Source organism: Podarcis tiliguerta (genome assembly GCF_965153285.1).
Source record: "Podarcis tiliguerta genome assembly, chromosome: 6".
Classification (NCBI taxonomy): Eukaryota; Metazoa; Chordata; class Lepidosauria; order Squamata; family Lacertidae; genus Podarcis; species Podarcis tiliguerta.
In genome coordinates this window covers 28,394,415-28,415,149 of record NC_139539.1, presented here as the reverse complement: position 1 = coordinate 28,415,149, position 20,735 = coordinate 28,394,415, and the positions used below count along the sequence as shown (strand labels likewise).

Sequence of the window (20,735 nt, the reverse complement as noted above, 5' to 3'; positions counted from 1 at the left end):
AAAGCAAGCCGTAAGAGAAGTTGACAGTTAAGCCCAGGGATACCTGGAGGGAAATGTGAGACAGGTGGGCCCTGCCCCTCTTCTCTGTGCGGTTCTGGCATAACTAATGCTAGCAGATGGCATCTTGTGTTTAAGGCAGGGCTTTCTAGAGTTTGGCCAGTGTGTGTGTTGTGTGCTTTTGTGGGTTGAAAGGATCTGTGCCTGAGCTGAGTCTTTTTGATTTGCTGTTGCAAAACTGGGCAGAGTCTCCCCTTCCTGGTGTGCTGACTGGAAGCAGTTCCTCATTAACTAGCTCTCCTTTTGTGGGCAGTGGAAGTTCAGTCTTCTTTGGAGGAGTGGAAAGAATGGGAAGGTGATGCCTTTGTTTTAAAAACAGATGTGACGGTTTACAGAGGTACAGGTGGGGAAAGAATATGTTTGGGAATAGCAGCAAGTGTTGCTGGTATTAATCCATCATTGGTTTAGCTCTCCTGCCCTCTATTGCACCTAGTCCTGAGGTGGTTGTGGTGAACAGTTCTCCAAGCCTTGTTCTCCAGTATTATCAGAGTATTATAGCCCAACAAATATTCCCCACCTTCCTCCATCCTGAAGGTCTGGGCTGGGCACCTCTATGTGTGTGTCACATTGTCATTTCCTCTCCTCAGGAAAACCTGTGAGTAGTTGTCTGTGAATGGCTGAAGTGGCTGGATGTTCAGCTTGAACCTGAAGGCCTGTGAATTGGGAACAGATTTCCCTGCAAAACTTGGGATTCTGACTAGAGAAACATATGAGGAATCATGTGATTCTAGAGAGCCAATCCAGTTTCACTGCCTTTCATATTGCTCTGCTGCACGGCCACACTCTGTGCAACTGGTTGCTGAGGACATCTAGCAGGCTAGTCTTCTATGCTGTCAGAACTTCTTGTTTTGTTGACCTGTTTTTTTGTCAACTCTCCAAACATCAGACTTGATTGTATTAACAGTTGGACGGGGCACCTGATGTGATGAATCTTTAACATAAGCTTTAGCGTGAAGTAGTGATTCTGTAAGCAAGTATCGCTACCCTCAGGCAGGTGGTAACAATTAGTCCCCAAAGTGGGAGCAGGTGATGGGGTTGGCTGGCTGGCAGCCAGCATCCCCCAACTCGTATAAATCTTTGAGTTAACCTGTCGGGGGGGGGGCAGAGAACACATCATGGATGAGACTGCTGTTTGATGTTCTGTAGCTGGTGCCAGAGAAGACATCAATAAAGCCTGCTAACCCATTCAGTGCCTACGTGTGAGTGATTAGTAGCTGGAGGGAGGACACGGGAAAGCGAGCCCCTCCTTAACAAGCTTCAGCATCCTTGGGAGATTACAATTCCTGGGATAGGTTTGGGAGGAGATAGCCATGACAATTTAGACTGGCATAAAACTGATGTTCAAAATGTAGGCTTGTCTTCTGTAGGGACAATCTTAAGTTCAGTTCTCCACTTTCCTCATCAGTTTACAAATTTTCTTTTAAAAAGTATTCACAAAGTTTGCCAGCATTTTCCTGCGCATTTTTCCTACTATAAATACTTTTCCATGCAATTTTGCCTAATATGCACATTTTCTGCAATATATTTATCCTAATGAAATGCATTTTGTGTTCTTTTCACCATAACCACCTTTTTATAAACACTCTCTTGTAATGGCACATTTTTCGGCACATCATTTGGTTGGAAAATTGTTACACAACATTCAGAGAAGTGTGAATTTCAAAGGATAGTTGCCTTTTGGTTTGAATATTGTTTCAGGTTCTGCAAATTAGGTAGGTTTGCATGAGAAGGTGAACTGAATTTCTGTCCTTTCCCTATTCTTCTGTCACTGACTCTAACAAGAGTATTTGAAAGTCTGGTCAGTAGGGTTGTTGTTTTTCAGTTAATGACTCTTACCTTGTCTTACAGAATGCCTTGGAAAGGTAGAAACCTGTGATGTGCGATGAGCTTTTATACTTTAGCTCATGTGTGAGAGAGAGGGGGGAGGGGGGAGAGAGAGAGAGACTGTGCACACAATTTTAGACAACATCAATCTCTAACTGATGTTATTTACAGTTGCCAAGTAACAGTCACATATCCACGATTCAGAACATCAATAGATGTGGTCATTACTGCTATTAGGCAAATTTGACAAGATGTTTGTGGGGGTTCAGTATGGGGAGTTTCTGAGGAGGAAATTGTTCTGATCTGCTGTCACATCTGTTCCAGATTACAATGAGATTGCATTTATGAATACTACTACTTTGGGATGGGGGAAAGGACCCTGACACAAATTATTCTCCCTTACCGCTATTTGGATGCACACACATGGAAGATAAAAAGAAATCTTTCTTTTGCCTTTTTAAAATTATGGGTGAATGTTTAAAACAAGGTTTGGCAACCTGTGGCCTGCTAAATGTTATAGGGCACCAACTTCCATCAACCCTAGCCAACATGGCCCATGGTCAGAGGTGATGGGAGCTGCAGACCAGCAACATCCACCCACCCCTCATCGAAAATCTCTCCCCTCCAGTTCCAGAGGGATAGTTGAGTTTGCAGTTCAAATTATATGAGAGCCTGAAGCTACTAATTGGATTTGCAAAAAAACATAGATGTAATTATGGTCAGCAAAAATTATTTTGTGGCTCCCCTCAAGTCTCCTGACTTGAGCTCTTACCAACTGAGATGGAAAATGAGTTAATCATTTCAACACTAGGCACTCATACCTTCGTTCCATTGTGCAGCTGCCAGCTATTAATACTCAACCAGAGTTAATGAAGGTAATGCCACTTCCAGAGCTTCTCCAATACTTTCAGTGGGTGGACTGCAACATATCTAACCTGTCCCAGTTGGCTGATTATTCCAGCCAGTTCTGCTGTAATGTTCTTAAAACATTTGGCAGTGTTTATGTGGCTTTGGAGGAGTTACTGGAAAGGGTCATAGCTCAGTGGTATTGCTGATTATTCTTTTATGCCAAGGGTTTCAGCTCGGAACAAATCAGGACAGATCCACACCATACATTTAAAGCACATCCAATGCACATCTAAAGCACATGACTTACCCCAAGGGAATCCTGGGTTTCCCCACACTCAGCATCCTTAACATACTACAGTTCCCAGGATTCTTTGGGGGAAGTCACATGCTTTCAATGTGTGTTGGATGTGCTTTAATTGTATGGTGTGCATTTGCCCTGTCTTGTTCCAGTCTGTGTCACTTTTGCGTATACTTGCCCATTGCAACATCATCATCACTACTTACAGTACTGCTATTATTTACATTTGTATACTGTCCTTCATCTGAACTTCTCAGGGCAGTTCACAGCATAAAAATACAAGATAAAAACACAAAATGAAAAATAAAAACAAGAACAAAACAAAACAATATGCCGCCACTCCCCAAAACACATTTAAGACATAGGATGTTAATCAGCCAAAGGCCTGATTGAAGAAGGATGTTCTCACCTGGTGCCTAAAGGTGTATAATGAAGCCAGCAGGTGATCCTCTCTGGGAAGAGTATTCTACAAACGGGGAGCCAATGCAGAATAGGCCAGGTCTTGTGTTGCAACCCTCTGGACCTCTCATGGAGGAACACACAAAGAAGGGCCTCAAAGGATGATCTCAGGGTCCAGGAAGGTTCAGATGGGGAGAGGTGGTCCTTGAGGTACCGCAATCCTGAGCTGTTTAAGGCTTTATAGGTCAAAACCAGCACTTCGAATTGGGCCAAGAAACTAATTGGCAGCCAGTGCAGTCTGGCCAGGATCAGTATAATACACTCAAACCATCTTGCCCTACTGAGCAACCCGGTTGCCAAATTCAGCAGCAGCTGAAGTTTCTGAACCGTCCTTTCCATCCCATTTCCCCATTAATGTGTGAACTGATATTGAAATCTATCCAAAAATTGTATTTTAAAACATTACCCCCACTGAAATATTTATAAAAACCTTTTTCTCTCAAAATATGCACTTCAAATTTTATTTTCTCTCAAAGCTTGCATTTCTAAGCCTATTTTGTCACAGAACAGCAGAGAACAGTTTCAGGGCTCTCAGGAAATGTACAAATGAGTGGATAACTTAAGTTCCCATTAGCACAAGAGATGCAGATCAGATCAGTTCTTATTGTAATTTGCAAAGATTGAATTCTCAAGTATCCTTAGTTCTAGCTTCAGTACTTGTTATCTCAAAGAAGCAGGTAGGAGACACTGGGAAAGATGTGTGTCTGAGACCGTAGAGTGCTGTTGTTAGTCAGAAATGATGTAAATTCTGTACACCAATGGTCTGCCTCAATAAGGCAGCTGCATATGAGTTTGTGAGATTATCTGGTGTTTTGAGTAGAAATAGCCTATTTGTCATTAGAATGCAAGGGCAAAATATGTCCCTTCATTCAGTTCAATAATATTGAGATGTTCAAATTCAACAGTCTTTGTAGTAATTGTGCCCAGAATCAGTTCAAGACATTTTGTTGCCAGAGACAGAGTGGTAAATAGAACACACACACACACACACACACACACACACATAAGTGTATTTTGACAGCTGAGGCAAAAAATAAAATAAATCCTGTAAGCTCACTTCCTCCTGCATGGCAGAAAAAAAATACAGCCATAATAAATTAAAGAACACTCACTCTGCCTAGAGGCAGGGCCGGCTCTGATTGTGCAAATCCTCCTCTTTCTCCAAAGATTAAGATAAAACCATGTATACAATTTAATGTTTGTTTCTTCAAAACCATAAGACGCAGGACCTAATATAATGGAAACATCTGAAAGCAGGCACCAATACCTTTAGCATCACCATCTTCCACACACAAGTCAGCTGTTGCCTAAGCTTTGATGGCCTGTGTTGGCCATAATGGCCTATTTTTTCTCCATAGTTGGGAAGTGGGAGATTCTGCCTAGAGGCAGGATGTACCAATGAGCAGTATTTAGCTTCTTTAAAAGGAGAGGCTTACTCTGAAGCCTCCCTTGAAGTCCTACCTATGATCACCGTAGATTTTGCAGGGTCTGGCTTAAGGTAAGAAAAGATCACTCCACTCATTCTAAGAGGCATTTGCTTTTCCTTACAGCCTGCATATAAGAGCAAAAATACTCTGTCTGTGACTGAATATGAGAGACTCAGATTTCAGGGTTTGGCATCAGTTTATGAATTAGATTCCAGATCTGAATCTTGGCACCAGTAATCACTGGCTGAAACTGAGCAAATACATTTGTTTACTGTTGACGGCACAGCATCCCTTCTGGAATTGGATTTCGTTGCAAATTACATACTTGCATGGGCTCCCTGAGAGCAATTCTGTTTACTCTCCAAAATGGGTGAAGGGAAAACATATTCAGGATTGAATATCAGTTCGGCAGTGTAAGAAATGTGCCAATTTTTTGTTGTTGTCTCCCCCATTATATCCATGATGTGAGCTTCCTGTAGAGTCTATGGCATAGATATTTACGTAACATAAAAGTAGGCTCTTAAAGTGACTTGCAGGTGGTTAGTTCTACATTGGTTGCAGCTTTGCATTTGTGAAAAGAACATAAGATCTGGATATCTCAGCATAATAAAGCATTGTTGTTCATGATGTGCCCTCATCAGTGTGGTGACCTCTAGATGTTTTGGACTACAACTCCCATCAGCCCCTGCTAATGCAGGTTGTCTGGAGGACACCAGGTTGATCCACAGCGCTGCAGGGGGCCTAACATATGATAAGAGAGCAGTGAATGGCTTGTTCAGCTCTGTAGCTGAAGTCAGCATCAGAGAAAAGAGACAGCATTGCAAAGACAGAGACAGGGCACCCAGCAAGCAGTGGAGGAGGAAGGGGGTGTGGGCTGCCCTGGATGTCATCACTGAGAGGGGGGAATGACAAAATGACAAAAATATGAGTTTTTTAAAAAATGGGGCTCACGAAACTTTTTAGTTTAGTCAACAAACGTAACCAAATGCAGCTAGCTCTGGGCGCCACACTGCGGGGGCCGGCACTTACCCCAGGGCCTGCAGCGTGCCTGAGCCACACGTTTCTCCTGGGAGTGACCTGCAGGCTCCGCGCTGCCTGAAACGGCAGCATGGAACTTGTGTTTGCCCTCCACCTCTCCCTCAGCTGCCCGACAGCTGAGGGAGAGGCAGCGGAGAGGCTCCAAGCAGTGTGCCACGCCCCCATGGGCGGCTCACCATGCCCCCAGCTGCTGGACATGCACACCGCACCCGGCACCCGAGCGGCTAGCTCCGCCGCTGCCAGCAAGCACAGTTAACAAGCAAAATGCTTCTTTAAAATGTGAGAAGACACTCTGCAAAGTTCTGCACTGTCGATGATTCAATATGTGTCTGAATCTCACACCTACTAAATAAGCGTAGACGAAGGTTACAGGAGTAGATAGCTCCTAATTAGAACATTTGAATATTGATTTAGAGAGGGGGAGGAATGCTAAATAAAGTGATTGTTTGTAAAGTTGATCTGCAGTGAACTTTCTCCCCCAAAGCTGTATAAGCTCGGATTGCAAATCCGTAATTGACCCGGCGTTTTGGGAAAAGACAAACACAATTGCAGGTTTATTAAATGACTAATCAAGTGTTCATTGGCAGTGGTGGGGAACCAGGGGATCCAAGTTGGCCCATGAAGCCATTTCCCCCATATCATGCCCATGCTTCAGCTGACATCACTTGCAATGTTATCTGATGGGCAGGAGGGCATGGTTAAATCCTGCATTGGCTGGGCATGCTTGTTTCCAGCAGGGAATAGGGGCACATAGCCAAACTGAGTAGCATTTATCCACCATTCGTCAGCTTGTGAGTGGAGATTAAATCCTGCTCGGTTCAGCAGGATTCCGTGGAAACCTTCCTGATTCAATAAAGGATTTGCACAGAAACCCCTGCTCAGATGAAGGAGGGGACCCTTCATTTTAACAAGAGATTCCCAATGCAAACTCCTTCCTCTTGTGTGTGTTTGGTGCCATTTTTGGATACATCAGCAATGACACTTACACCCTGGACAGTGAAAATAGAGAAAATAATGTTACAGTTTTGAGCGCTGTGAAAATGTCGTTTCAGCAACAGAAACCTAATGTTCTTGTGCATGAAATGTGCAGAATTCAGGTGACAGATGAGAAACAGATGTGCCTATATGTCCTTTTTGGGAAGATCCTAAGTGATGTTAATGATGCAAGAGCCAGGAAAGGAAGCCAGGTGTCCTGACGCACTCTTCTCCAGTAACACTAATCTCCTCCAAGTAATCTGTGTGAACAATGCAGCTGAAAGTGAATCACCGAAGTAGCCTCAGTGGTTCACATCATTACACCTGGGGGATGAGTCATCTCTCCAGCCTGTACTGTAAGGCATGCACAATAAAAAGGGGCAATTTACTGGCTTTTATCAATTCAATTAGAGAGTGTTTTCAGTAACTGAGAAGGAGCAAGCAGGGAGCTGAATAAATCTCAAACGTTCACTGCAGTTGTGCCCAACATCACCATTGCTCTGATGTTACCGCATTAATAGATGTGATGGAAATCTTCTGAACTGTAGAATGCACCAGAAATGTAACCCCTTAGCCAGCCAGGGCTGTTTGTACCTAAACAGTCAAGAAAACTCAGATGCTGAGTATCATAGAAGTCAATGAGGTTCTTTGGAACTGACTGTGGAAGAGCATTACTTCATGCAAGGATGGGGGCTTCTTTCAATCCAAAGGCTGTTTTCTTTCATGGGCAGCATTCCAAGAACCACATATCAGTGATGGTTGGGGACAGAAGCAAAAAGTGGGTGAGGTTCCATATGTGGCGCTTAACTTTCCTGAGTAGGCTACGTTCCAGCCACCTGGACATTGAAGGTGCCTACACAGCCACCCACTTCACACATATTTCCATATTTCTCCAGGCAAGCAAGAAGCTTTCAAGGAGGCATCCCAGCCAGACAAAAGCAGCTGGAGAAAGTGCAGGGCATGGATGGTGAAAGGGGCTTTGCCAGGCAGAAAGCCCTGAGGGCCAGAGAGAGAGTCCACAAAGCAAAGCAGTGAACAAGAATATTGTGAAGAATGTGCATGCATTCCATTAGTGTATAATCTATGTACATAGCATGGGGAGTGGGATCATGCCTACTGGGTCCCCCCTCATCCTGTGTTGATGTGGCATTAATTGTGAAACAGCAGCTATGCATACTAACTTCATCTGCAAATTCTGTTCACGTATTTGGGACTCATCTGTTGGAATAATTTCTACTCACCCTGACATAGCCTGAGGATACAATCCTAATCATGTCTACTCAGAAGGAAGTTCCGTGGAATTCAGTGGGCTTTGCTCCCATGTAACTGGGGTTAGGATTGCATCCTAAGTGCATACAGTTTCTATAGCCAGTTTTTAATCTATGATCTGCTCACTACTGGAATTTTTAGTCTGATGCTTGCTGTCTTCTAATTATAATTGCTGATCATTTTATTACGCGAGGGGAAGTCTTGTTTCTAATTTAACTCATTACATTTTAGTGTATTTCTTAAATGTAAGTCAATTTGATTGTCTCATCCGAAAATCAAATTATAAATAATGAACTAAACTAAAACTAAACCCTTTTCACAGGTTGTGCTGAATGGGTTGGAAGCAGCCTTAGTCAGTAGATCTGCTGAAACCGATAGGACTTAAATTAGTTGTATTTGCCTTGCCCCACTGATTTCAATAGATTTAGTCTAAGGATGAAAAATTCTGGATCCAAACCACTGTTTGCAGGAGAAAAAAGTGAGGTCAGGGGGTAACAGCTCCAACTATACATATATCTGTAGAAATGAGAGCAGCCAAATATTCACTCCATTTACCAAAGATACTTGCTTTGAAGGCTGGGAGTGTCTGTGTGTGAAAACCCTGGATGCAGGCAGCATAAATGCCAACAAGCCACATTTCTTAGAGTAAATTAAATGTTTGGATATAAGAACTGACCTTGACTGCATCTCTTATATGCAATTAGGGTCCCACTTGCTTCTCATCCTGTATCCACACATAACATGTAACCACTGCACTTGTAAACTAAGTGGGATTCCAGCAAGGCAGGTGAACATGTAATCTCTCACTGACATATTAAGCACAAGTGTCCTCTTTGCTAGAAGGTTTGCTCTTCATTCCTCTCATCACTCTTCAGTTTAAAACTTTAGCCCCAGTGAAATGTTGTGAAATAATCCAGAGAACCAAATATGGATTGAGTCCTTAATTATAGAAGGAGTAAGGAGAAGCTTCTGTCTGGTTTATCAGACCGATGAGCTGACCTTCCACTTTTAACATTTTATAATAAAGGACATGGGTTGGACTACTTCAAATTAGGCAGTTTGAGTGTTGATTTTTTCCTTAATTTAAAAAACATAAAAGTGTTGTTTCTAGATTCACAGAACACTATATATTTTTGAAAGTTGTTTGTTCACCATGCATTTGGACACCCTGTAAGATATCATAACCAATTTTTGTAGGATGGTTCCTGAGATAAAGGAGCAGGTTTTCACCTGTGTTTGGCCAGTTTTATTCCATTTGAATTAATATGGCAGACTGAGCCCTATAAAAGTGTTTTGATTTTAATCACCGATTTCAAAACTTAGAATTTCCAAGCAGGTAAAAGGCTGCTAGAATAATATAAACATGCACCATCAAGTTTGGAGAGTGGAAATGAGTGCCCACATTCTTTCAACCTACCTTTCAGTCACCATTCAGGTCCATGTGAGAGCCAGCCACATACACACATGTTCATTCATCATTCAGCTACTACAACATCACATGAACACTTGCTTGGCCATCAGGGATCAAACACTGCATGCAGAGCTTTCGTGTTTCCTAACACCACTTCAAACACTTTCAAAGGAAGCAATTAACATGTGTGATGGCATACTAAGTGATATGTGTGCATGCCTGATCCAGCTCTGAATCAGCTCTGAGAGAAAAAAGTTGTTGCATGCATTATACTTCAAAACCACCACTGTCTTGAAAAAACAGTTGGCTGTGAACAACACTGTGAGCTAGGACATTTTGACTTTCTACTGCTTTTTCTGTCTGTGTGCTATTGGACTTGCCCCATATTTCATTATGGGGCAAAGTGGTCTAGAACAGTGTGAACTTCTCCAGCCAGGGCTTTTCACCACAATATATTCTTTCACATGTACACAAAGGGCACAGCTGTTTGTGCAAGAATCCAGGAAGAAGACATGGCTGACTTAATGGCTGTCTGAATAGGAGTGTACTGCATTGCTACGTTTTGTTGCAGGTCCCACCTGGAATTGCTGATATGAATCATGCTTCTGATCCATGGGGGACCACTAAGATGATCTCACTAAGATGCCTGGGACATATTGGGGAAGGCGATCCGGACCTTTCCTAATGAACCCTTTCTCTGGCTCAAAAAGGGATGGCCTGCACTGCTACATCAAAGAGGCCCTATGATCTAGCTCTGCAAATTCATTCCAACACACTTCAAGTACTATTGTGTGTATAATGTAGTAGATAGACGACAAAACATTGGATTGTATGTCATGCTTGGTAATTGTTTCCTATGTCCTGTTTATTGTAGGTAAAGCCAGGTCTATAAAGGGTTACCACGCCAGTTGAGCCCCCCTACCTGGTGGGCAAGGAGGAACTGCACTCTTGTACCCAAAGCACCATTCCTGGTGAGTGATTTGACACAATTCAGTTTAAGGTTAGCCAGTAAATTTGCATTTGCGACATAACTATTGTTGTGGAGAACTAAGAGTTTTATGAGACAAGATTATGTGATCTCTGAACAAAGGCTGTGGAAGGGAGGAGGTTTGTTCTGTGGTTAGCAAGGCTGATCTAAGACATTTGCTAGCTGAGGTGAATGGCAAGATGGTGCCCCCTCTACACACACATATTATGTGTATGAAACTGACTAGCAGTTGAATCTTCAACACTGTCAATGGGGCTACATCCTCCACAGCTCTTGAGGGTAGCAGAGCAGCTTAGGGGCACAGGGCAGGCATGCTCACTAGCAGTTCTGTCCTCCTGCTCCTTTACTGCCTAAGGCAGATGTATCACCATACCTAATGGCAGGGCTGGGCATGATGCCTTGGCATATTCTAATGTAGAAAGCAAGCCTTGAATTTTTCACAGTTACTTGGCAGGGGGGTTGAATCTTGTCAATTCACAAACATGTATCAGATTCATGTATCAGATTCGTGAACATTCCAAAACAGCATGTAGCTTTATGAATTCTAATACTGCGTGACAAGTAGAAGCAACCAATTATTGTGTACAAGGCGATTGGGAGGGGAACCACTTTATTAAGTTTTGAAGGATCACAAAGATTCTGTAGCATCTGGCCCATAACCTTTCTTGTGTCTAAGTTTTATGCTGGCAAAGCCAACAGTGATTTGTGTGTGTGATCTCTAGTGTCTGGAACAAAGATTCCTGCCCTGAGAGTGCCCTTTCAGGTACCTCTGGTGTCTATGAGCTCAGTAAGCTCAATCACAGTGTCTAATCACAAATTAATCCAGACTCTAATCACTTGTCCCAGTCATTTATCACATGTCGCAGTTCCTGTCTACCTTGGATTAATATTGCATTCTATACCCTTTTAAAGTGGTGGCCTGTCTGCGACCTCTGTAGCCCCCGCTGAAGGAAAAGTGAACTGCATTCCAAAAAAAGACATGCAAGAGAAGAGTAAATAGGAAAGTGAACAGTTTTTAAGCTGCCTTTGGTCAAATGCTGCCTGAAATTCATGCATCTGAGATAACTGATATCATATCTCTCACTGAAGCCGTCTATTGAACTGAAAAAGATGCCCATGTACTGAAACCAATAAAACGTTGGTCATGTGGACAGTAACTGTTAATATTTCCCTTATATGGATCTGGAGGTCTTTGTCATGGGGAGAAAACTTTGAGAAGAAGAACATTATTTTAGGCAACCGCAGAACTCTCACTCTTCAGGGCATCGGCTGATGTCATAAGCCAACTTTAGAAATACAACTTGAGAAAGGGACACATTAAGCAATGCAGTACAATGCTAATCTTCTTGACCCCCAGGTCAAGCACAACTATTAATAAACGCATGCTCTGTATCTTTGACTTCAGCAAAAGGGTGTTCTGTACATACACATAAACATGTGCTTGGAATGGCTACTGGGTTCAGTCAAGCTTCTGATGAATACATGCCACCTTTTTCTAAAAGGCTTTTTTCTACAAAGCTTTGTTTAGATCTTTGTCTTTCTATATACTGGCCTTTTAAAAATAGCTCTAAATGTTGCTGCCTTAATTTTGATTATTTTAAATCACTGTAGTTATTTGGCTTTATGGTTCTGAGGACTGCCTTAGGCAAGCAAGCCCCCAAAGATGGCATATAAGACTTTTCCATAATATGCTTTGCCTCATGAAAATATTGGTGAATAAACACATCATGACTTAGCTATATAATATTTGTGCTCCATCTCCTTGAGTGTGATAGTATTTTTAAAAAAATAATAATATGTAGCTTTCTTATTGTGCTTCAAGAGTAAGTTAATAGAGAGTGCTGTAAAATTATACATGAGAAGGTGCCAGATCAAAATCTATATTGGGTAGTGATCCTTTGCCTCAGTTATGTTATCTTATACTGGTAATATTTATCAGCCAAATAATTATGGCAAAGTCTTAATTAGCCAAGATATTTGGTCCAGTGTTACCTAGGCACCCAAATGCCTCTCTGCTATCTCTCCCTGCTTATATCTCCACTGTCTACTTGGCTTCTAGCACCTTAGGTACCCACTAGAGTATATCACAAAACCAATTGGAATGGGCAGGCCACCATTAGTTCTGAGTGAATCTCAAACCATACACATCCCTGCTTACTGAAGGGAAACAGTATATAGGAACCAGAAATTGTGGGGGTTACTTTAGAAGCTAGAAGGAACTGGTGCATAAAATAAAATGCACACTATTTTGAGAAACAGTAATTTAGGAAATAATGGCAGGTCTGTTTAGAGGACTGAGCACAGTGAACTGTGGACAATGAAGTGTTTTATTCTGCCAGTTCTCTGGTAAAATCCTGGATTCCTTTCTGAGAATCAATAAATGTAGAGACATAGCCACAATATTTTCCAGGTGGCCTCAGGCCAGGAATTGTCCACAGTTGAAAAGAATTGGCAAACAAAAAACTGCATTATTTTTAGGCGATGGAGTAAATGATGCTCTCATCCTCTTCATTCATTTGGCAGTGAGTAAAGGCTTCCACCTCACCTGTTGAAAATCTAAAAAAAGGACAATGAATTCCACTTGAAAAATGAAAAAATGGGGTAAAACAGTATAAACATTTTGAAACATAGTGATGTTAGTGTTATCAAGGTTGGTGGAATGGGCAAATTTAGTGATTTCAACCATGAGAAAGGCCCCAGAAATGAAGGTTTGGGATATTATGCTCTGCCTTCCGTTCTGCCGACACAAGTCATTATTATGCAGGTCTTAAGGAGCACCACAAACAGCATACATATCTTCCTAAGAAAGTCCCCCACGTACAGGCCAGGAAAATAAAGCAGAGAATTGAATTTTGTTTGACGTCTTCTGATGTGCCCATAATTTTTTATTTGATGCACGTGGACATGAGAGTTCAAATTTGAATTGTATATTTCACATTTGTTTTGGCTTCGGTGCCAAGTTCTTATACAACAACTTTAAGAATGCTTCAGAAATTCTCTTTTTTAATTTTTATTAGTTTTTCAACATATTATTTGCAACAATAATTAAACATAATTTCATATCTTATACCACTTTTTTTACTTCCATCAGTCACACCTGAGAATTTTCCAATCTATTCACTTAATATACATTTCTTACTTTCACTGTTAGAATCATAGAATCATAGAGTTGGAAGAGACCACAAGGGCCATCGAGTCCAACCCCCTGCCAAGCAGGAAACACCATCAGAGCACTCCTGACATATGGTTGTCAAGCCTCTGCTTAAAGACCTCCAAAGAAGGAGACTCCACCACACTCCTTGGCAGCAAATTCCACTGTCGAACAGCTCTTACTGTCAGGAAGTTCTTCCTAATGTTTAGGTGGAATCTTCTTTCTTGTAGTTTGGATCCATTGCTCCGTGTCCGCTTCTCTGGAGCAGCAGAAAACAACCTTTCTCCCTCCTCTATGTGACATCCTTTTATATATTTGAACATGGCTATCATATCACCCCTTAACCTCCTCTTCTCCAGGCTAAACACGCCGTTCCTCGTAAGGCATCGTTTCCAGGCCTTTGACCATTTTGGTTGCCCTCCTCTGGACACGTTCCAGTTTGTCAGTGTCCTTCTTGAACTGTGGTGCCCAGAACTGGACACAGTACTCCAGGTGAGGTCTGACCAGAGCAAAATACAGTGGCACTATTACTTCCCTTGATCTAGATGCTATACTCCTATTGATGCAGCCCAGAATTGCATTGGCTTTTTTAGCTGCCGCGTCACACTGTTGGCTCATGTCAAGTTTGTTGTCAACCAAGACTCCTAGATCCTTTTCACATGTACTGCTCTCAAGCCAGGTGTCACCCATCTTGTATTTGTGCCTCTCATTTTTTTTGCCCAAGTGCAATACTTTACATTTCTCCCTGTTAAAATTCATCTTGTTTGTTTTGGCCCAGTTCTCTAATCTGTCAAGGTCGTTTTGAAGTGTGATCCTGTCCTCTGGGGTGTTAGCCACCCCTCCCAGTTTGGTGTCATCTGCAAATTTGATCAGGATGCCCTTGAGTCCATCATCCAAGTCGTTGATAAAGATGTTGAATAAGACCGGGCCCAAGACAGAACCCTGTGGCACCCCACTAGTCACTCTTCTCCAGGATGAAGAGGAACCATTGATGAGCACCCTTTGGGTCCGGTCAGTCAGCCAGTTACAAATCCACTGAGTGGTAGCATAGTCAAGACCGCATTTTACCAGCTTCTTTACAAGAATATCATGGGGTACCTTGTCGAATGCCTTGCTGAAATCAAGGTAGGCTACATCCACTGCGTTCCCTTCATCTACCAGGCTTGTAATTCTGTCAAAAAACGAGATCAGGTTAGTCTGACATGACTTATTTTTCAGAAATCCATGCTGACTATTGGTGATCACAGCATTCCTTTCTAGGTGCTCACAGACTGTTTGCTTAATGATCTGCTCCAGAATCTTCCCTGGTATTGATGTCAGACTGACTGGGCAGTAATTATTTGGGTCCTCTCTTTTCCCCTTTTTGAAAATAGGGACAACATTTGCCCTCCTCCAGTCTGCTGGGACTTCGCCTGTTCTCCAGGAATTCTCAAAGATGACTGCCAGTGGTTCTGAGATCACATCTGCCAGTTCTTTTAATACTCTTGGATGCAGTTCATCTGGCCCTGGAGACTTGAATACATCTAAACTAGCCAAGTATTCTTGTACTATCTCCTTAGTTATTCTGGGCTGTGTTTCCTCTGCTGAATCATTTGCTCCAAATTCTTCAGGTCGGGCATTGTTTTCTTTATCGGAGAAGACTGAGGCAAAGAAGGCATTGAGGAGTTCAGCCCTTTCTGTGTCCCCTGTTTGCATTTCATCATCTTCTCCTCTGAGTGACCCCACTGTTTCTTTGTTCTTCCTTTTGCTACAAACATACCCATAAAAGCCTTTTTTGTTGCTTTTAACCTCTCTAGCAAGCCTGAATTCATTCTGTGCTTTAGCTTTTCTGACCTTGTGTCTACACGTGCTGGCTATTTGTTTGAATTCCTCTTTGGTGGTTTCCCCCCTTTTCCATTTTTTGTACACATCCTTTTTTAATCTTAACTCAGTTAAAAGTTCTTTAGATAGCCACCCTGGTTACATTTAACTCTCGTAACTAACATCTCCATAGAATGCTTCAGAAATTCTCATCTAATTTCTTCATGGGTTTTTGGAGTTCTGAATTCCCTGGTCTTGTTTCTGAAGTGGAAGGACCAGTGAGTTAGGTATTCCTTCCAAAGTCTACGCAGAGCAGAGCATTGTGTATGCATGAGTGCTGTGCTTAAACCTGACCTTAACTATTTTCTTCCTCATTGAAAGAGGCTTCCATTTTTCTCCCTTGTTTACACAACACTTTATAATTTCTTTAGAATCTTTGCCATTGACGAGTTGACTTTTTATCATTGTGAAATGGCTGAGGGTGGTGTGTATGTGTGTTTCTTTAAACTAAAAACATATCCAGTGCTCTATAACATCCCGTGATAGATGAGGAAGGGAGGAAGGCCTGAAAGGAGTTATCTCTACCCACATTACGTTGGATGTGGGTAGAAACCTGCACATGATTGGGAACGCTGATGAAGCAGGGGTCATTCCTTAATTACAAGGAGATTTCCACTCCCTTTCAAGTACACATAGGTAATCACTAGGAATAGAGAAAAAATTTGATTCAATTTATATTTAAAGACAACAGGGACCTTGAGAGTGGGGGGCAATATGCAGCCCACTATATCTTTTTCAGAAGTGGAGATTTTGCCAATCCAGAATTCAGAAGGAGTGGAATGTTGGGCCAAGCAAACCAGAGAAATAATAAATAACTGCAAAGGGAGGAATCACTCTTTTCCTTCATTTCAGGCCAGACATTCCTTGGTGCACTGTTTCATAGCTTTGTTTGGTAGGATGGTTCTTTTTTCACCTATCATGGAGTAAAAATACTTCTTCCTCATTTCAGTCTCTATATTTTGGCAAAATACCAATAGGAAATACTTTGTCTGTTGAGGTCCACTGTAGAAGCTGGTATGATATTTGGTCCAGTGGAGCACAGTTTGTTCTGATGGTTGCTGAATGACAATTTGACTCCTTGTCAGTCTGCTACAGATTAATCCAAAGTCCAACATGTGATGTACTAATAGAACAAGGAGTTGTTTTCAAAATTTTTCACCCAAAGCCTCAATGAGGCACAGGTGGGGTTTTCCCCCATCGTTCCTTCCTATTGAAAGCCAAGACCCAGGTAGAGAGAGTTAAATACTGGAAATAACCCAGATCTTGTTAATCTAATTTTTATCTGAAAATGGAAGTGTGAGTGAGTGAGGCCTAATTCACCTATGCACACTTCAGTGTAGTCACTGTTTGAAAATGCAGCTTTGTGGAGATAATGCCATGTAGTGAATCTGTTCATGCAAAGGGGCTCTTCCACATGGTTCTGGCGATTTGGTCAGTGTGGTGTGGTGGTTAGAATATTGGATTAGAACTGAGAAGCTCTAGGTCCAAATCCCCAATCAGTTATTCAGCCTACTTGGTAACTTTTGGACAGCTACTGTGTCTCAGCCTAACCTAAATTACAGGGCTGTTGTTGGGAGAACCGTGTACAATGTCTTGAGCTCCTTGGAGAAAACATAGGATTTGAATGGAATGCATGTTCACAATGCTAGCACAAGCCTTACACTGTTTCTACTGGCATTGTGAAAACCATCCAAACCACCGTGGGTGAATTAACTGAGCAAAGGGCCAACCTCATGGAGCTGCTCCAAGCAAATGGCTTTGACTCAGGCATGTAGAAACTGAACTGGTAGTATTCCTTGTGTGTTTATTCATTTGTCAGCCTCTTCAGCCCACCTTGCATACCGGCTGCATCTTTGGGGATAACTGTGCATTAAAAAATATACTTCAGAAAGCAAACAATAATTGCTTTCGGGAGAGCTTGCTCAACATCAGTTAGGAATTTGTGCTGCATGTGGAGCTGCTCTTGGACATGGTCTGGAAACTTCAGCTGGTGCAGAATGCTGATGGGGACAGATAGCTGACAACATGTGACAGCTTTGCTAAAATATCTGCATTGGATGCCGATATGTTACTGGGATTTTCATGGTTCTTGTATTAGTATACAAAGCCCTGAACACCTTGGATCCATGAAACCTTAATGACCACCTGAACCTGTTTATCCCACTGAGATCATCCAGAGATGATTGTCCCTTGTGTTACCAAGGCCTGCCTAGCTTCAACTAGTAGCTGGACATTTAATATTGCTGCTCCCATTCTGTGGGATACTCTTCTAATGTAGATTCAGCAGGCATCCTTGCAGTCTGAAAGGCCTATTGGTCTGTTTCATTTTCTCTTTTACCTGAGTGGCCATTATAGAAATACTTTTAAAAATATAATAAAGTAAATTTGCAAGTAACATAATTATTATAATAATAGCCTTTTATAATCTCACTGTACCAAGCTTTCACCGGACTTATCTGAAGGCTCATGATAAGAAGTGACTGACAGTAACTGCACTGATGTATCAGGTATGACATGTGGACCACGAAATACAAAGAGAGAAATGAAGTTTCATGATGTGTTTTGAGAGGGCTAGGCAGACAGACTGAATAGACAGGTGCTTTCGGCAGCAAAATTCTAACTATGGCATTTTGCTTCTTGACACACCAGCATTTCTTTTTAATGGAGTGCATTGCTAATTTCACGAGATTCCCAATGTCCATTCTTCCCATAATTTTCTTTAAATATATACCCCGACTCTTAGCATAGCAGCACAAATGTACCAAATCAGGAATACATCTCAAGTGATGTGAAAATTTTCAATTTGCCATTTCTTTTGCTTGATGCATCACAACACCTATGGCATCTCTGCCTTTTCACACAGCCCTGGGCACATCAGAAACATGGGGGTGTAGTGGACAGAGCTGGATTTCTTTCAGGGAAACCTGGATTTAAATTCCTGGCCAAACATCAAGTTCCCTGAATAGCTCTAGGCTAAAGTTGTGGGTGGTTTTCAAATTCCAGAGATGCTATTCTCCCCCTCCCGCTTTTGCATAAGCAAGTTAGCAAGGTCAGAGGCACATATGATAAAGACAACAAGCCTCTTCTGAAAAGGAACTATATTTATTTGCTTAAATTTACATTATAAGAACAATAAGAAAAAGAGAAAATATACCACTGACAGATAGTATCTCTGGAAAGGGAAAAGCACTCCGAAATGCTAGGTTCAAGACTGATTCTCATGAATATCTTGATATGGTAAAGTTCAGGTGCTTTTTGGCGGCGAGGTGGCGCATGTTGACTTAACTCCATCTCTTGGCATCATTTAAAATATGGGATAGGGATATTCATAATCCTATTATGGGAGAGTGTTCGTAATATTTGATTACCCTGCCAAAATTTTACAATCACAACTTTACAAAATGGATATGTGACTCACAAGTTGAGGCTGCAGTCTTAATACCGTAGAGAAAGCCCAGAAATACCTTTGAGACTGAAATTATTAGAGACGGGTTAATAACATCTTTATTTTTCCCCTTAAGTGCCTTTACATTTCTCTAGTGTTGCCCTCTTATGTGGATAAATATTCTTCCGTACACAGGAGACACTAGCTTTAAGGCACTATTTACTATTTAATTACACAGTAGTGTTCTTTAGGAAACCAAACTCCCATTCTACAGAAGATCCTCATACCTCAGTCAGTATGCATTTTAATTTTTAATCAGTACAAAAAGTGGAAGCACAGCAAGCAACATCTTCTGCAAAACAACATTTTGGGTTCAAATTGAAATGGTAACATCTGAGGCTCGCTTCAGTTGCTTACTGGAGAATAAATACTTCCTGGTTTTGAGTATGTGGTATCATTATTCCAACTATCACCAAAATGGCATCGACAAACAAGCATGAAGTATTAACGGGCTTGGGGAAACCCCATGGTTTGAGGTAGTATAAAACACATTAGAGGAAATAATGCTAAAAGGGAGGAGGGACTCAAGAACATCTCAGTGGGTACAGATTGCTGGGGTGGATGGGAAACATGGGTACATTGTGATTGATGACTTTTACTCTGAGCAAGAACATTTTATACTGTTGCATTTTGTGGTTGGTCCCGCTTGTAACAATCCCAAAAGAAATTGCACAAGAAAGATACTAAAGCAGCCTGAGATTCTTCAACTCCTTCACACAAGTCCCTTTTCTATGGTTACCCTAAAAAAGCAAAAACAAAAAAGCACACCTCTCTTCCTTGCAGTTAAGTTTGAGTAGATCTGAATGTTCCCTAACAAAATGAATTTCAGTAGGGACAAATGTAATGTCTTGCACCTTGGCCAGAATAACCAGCTACACAAATATAAGATGGGGGCACCTGCCTTGCCATTAGTACATGTGGTCTAGGGACCACAAGCTTGCCATGAGTCAACAGTGTGGTGCAGCAGCAAAAAAAATCTAATGCTATTCTTACCTTCATCCATAGAAGTATAGTGTCCTGATCAAGAGTGTCCTGATCAAGAGAAGTCATAGTTGCGCTCTATTCTGCCTTGGTCAGACCACACCTGGTGTGCTGCATCCAGTTCTGAGCACCAGAAAAGCTGGAATGTGTGCTGAAGAGGGTGACCAAGGTGATCAAGGGTCTGGAAACCAAGCCTTATGAGGAATGGTTGAGGGAACTGGGTATGTTTAGCCTGAGTAAGAGGAAACTGAGAGGAGATATGATAGTCATCTTCAAATATCTAAAGGGCTGTCACATGGAATGTGAAGCAAGCTTGTTTTCTCCTGCTGTAGAGGGTAGGACCCAAAACAATGTATTCAAGGTACAGGAACGGACATTTTGACTAAATGTCAGGAATAGCTTTCTGTAAGAGCTGTTTGGCAGTGGAATGGGCTCCCTTGGAAGTTGGTGGACTCTCCTTCCTTTGAGGCTTTTAAGCAGAAGTTGGATGGTCATCTGTCATGAATACTTTAGTTGAGACTCCTGCATTGCAGGTGGTGTTGCTAGCTGACCCTTGAGGGCTAGCTGACCCTTGAGGTCCCTTCCAACTCTATAATTCTATGACTCTCTAGGGCATCCAGAACAAATCTGCTTGCAAATAACATGTAAATGAGTTCTAAAACTGTGCCATATTGTGCTATATTTCTGGAAGCTGCTGTTGTGT

At 41.9% G+C, this 20,735-nt stretch overlaps 1 protein-coding gene across 3 annotated transcripts in view; it reads left to right on the top strand.

Moving 5' to 3' along the window:
• Positions 1-20,735, top strand: part of RALY (RALY heterogeneous nuclear ribonucleoprotein) — a 200,844-nt gene that overhangs the window by 55,785 nt on the left and 124,324 nt on the right. For all 3 annotated transcript variants that reach the window (XM_083444088.1, XM_083444087.1, XM_083444089.1), the window contains one exon: positions 10,482-10,578. The gene's annotated coding sequence lies outside the window, so the exon portion shown is untranslated. The remainder of the gene's footprint in view (positions 1-10,481; positions 10,579-20,735) is intronic.